This window comes from Mastomys coucha, chromosome X, assembly GCF_008632895.1.
Source record: "Mastomys coucha isolate ucsf_1 chromosome X, UCSF_Mcou_1, whole genome shotgun sequence".
Taxonomy (NCBI): domain Eukaryota; kingdom Metazoa; phylum Chordata; class Mammalia; order Rodentia; family Muridae; genus Mastomys; species Mastomys coucha.
The window spans coordinates 73637620-73639408 of record NC_045030.1 but is presented as its reverse complement, the minus strand read 5'-3'; the positions used below and the strand labels follow the sequence as shown (position 1 = coordinate 73639408).

Sequence of the window (1789 nt, the reverse complement as noted above, 5' to 3'; positions counted from 1 at the left end):
GAGAGAGACAGAGAGAGAGAGAGAGAGAGAGAGAGACAGAGACAGAGAGACAGAGAGAGACAGAGAGAGAGGCGCAGCAGGGGAAAGGAGAAATCTCTGCGTGTGAGATTCACCTCTGGCCTTGCACAAAGCACGCTGCACAGACTCCTCTCTTGAGCACGGAGCCTGCCAGGCTGAAGAGGACCACAGCTGTGGGGAAACCCTGCCTCCTGCCCTGCCGCATTGAAAAGGACAGTAGCAACATTTTACAAAACCTTTTACAAAACCTAGATGAAAGAGGCCAAGTGCAGGCACAGGGCCCTCTTTATTTGGAAACACCTTGTTGCTAATTAGCTTTCGTTTGGCAAAATACTGCACTTTGTCCAGGCTGGGAGAAAATGAGGGCTTTCTGAAGGGTACCAAGCCTTGCCCTCAGTGGTTTTTGCAAAAAGGGGGTCTTTTTAGGGTTTTCCCTTAAAGCAATAAACTTCCTAAAGAAAAATAGGAAAGAAAGGTCACACATCTTAAAAAATAAACCCACAACAACCACAAAAACTTTTTATTTGCACTTCAGAAGAAAAGAGAAAAGAAAGAAGAGGAAAGGAGAGAGAAAGAATGAGCTTCCCAGGTAACTGTCCGTGTGCTCTGTGGATCTGCCCTTGGGTACCCTTTCAAGAGTGAAAGGTAAGGTCCAAGGCTCGCTGCAGGTCTCTGGGTTAAAGGAAGAAATTAGAAGCACTCACCACAGTTTGAGGGAAAAATTTTAAGGATTCTGAGTCTGTTGCTGAGTTTTTAAACTTGTCCCCGCTATTCACTAGGACATTGCGCAGTAGCTTTTTCCCCAGCCCCAGACCATGTTCTTTTCAACCCTCCCAGATCTGTACACTCTCCCAAGCCACTGAAAACTTGAAAAAGAAGATCCAAGACTAGTCACCCTACCCTCTCCAGGGCAGAGAGAGGAGTTGGGAGCCCCTTGCCCACAGCTTTCTCCCGCCCACCCTGAAAACCCATTACACACACTCCCCTACTCCACCCCAGTCTCTGTGCCTAGCTCCTTCCTGCGCTATCCCCCTCGGATCGGCCCGGGCTGGAGACTAGGGGAGTAGGGCTTGCGGTTTCCAAGTCCTGGCGCTTTGCAATTGGAGCCCCTTGCCTCTCCTGGAGCTCTCTTGCTGTCCCCCGACCCCCGCACCATTCCTACCTGGTTCTGCCTTTCCTTCCACCCGCCCGCCGCTGCGCTCAGCTCCCGCACCCGTCCTCCGGACACCCCAATACAGACCTCCGGACGTCCGCGGCTGCCGCCTTCGCCGCCGCCACCGCCCCGCAGCATCTTACCCCTTTGCTCGCGGGTTCCAGCCCCTCGCCCTGGGACGGGCAGAGGGAGCTCGGCTCCAACAGGCTCAGACCTCCCGGCTAGACACTCAGGCGTGGGGTCTGCACTCCGCTGCCGGGGAGCGATCCGGAGGCCCGGGGGCGGCGGCGAGCGGCGATCCGCGGCTCTTGGAGGCGGCCACTGCGTTGCGCTCCCAGGAGCGCCGCCGCAGCCCGCGAACTTAACTTCCCAAAGCGGTGGGAACCGCGCTGCTCTCTTGGAGACAGTTCGGCCTCTGCTGCGGGGCCGCCCTCCGATGTCCAGTTCGGCCGACTGTCCCAGGGCGGCAGCCAAACTCTCCGCTCCTGTGGCGACTCCTTCCGTGTCCGGTCTCCGACGGGACCGGAGTCGACCGGCTGATGCGCACCCTATGAATCTGGGCTTTGCATTCAGCTGCCCCACGCTAATTTCCTGAGCCCCCCGCCCCCAGCACTGTGA

The 1789-nt window shown here is 56.6% G+C and overlaps 1 protein-coding gene across 2 annotated transcripts in view; it reads right to left on the bottom strand.

Annotated features, from left to right (window-relative positions):
- Gpr50 (G protein-coupled receptor 50) overlaps positions 1-1789 on the bottom strand; it is a 5630-nt gene that overhangs the window by 3455 nt on the left and 386 nt on the right. The window lies entirely within an intron of this gene.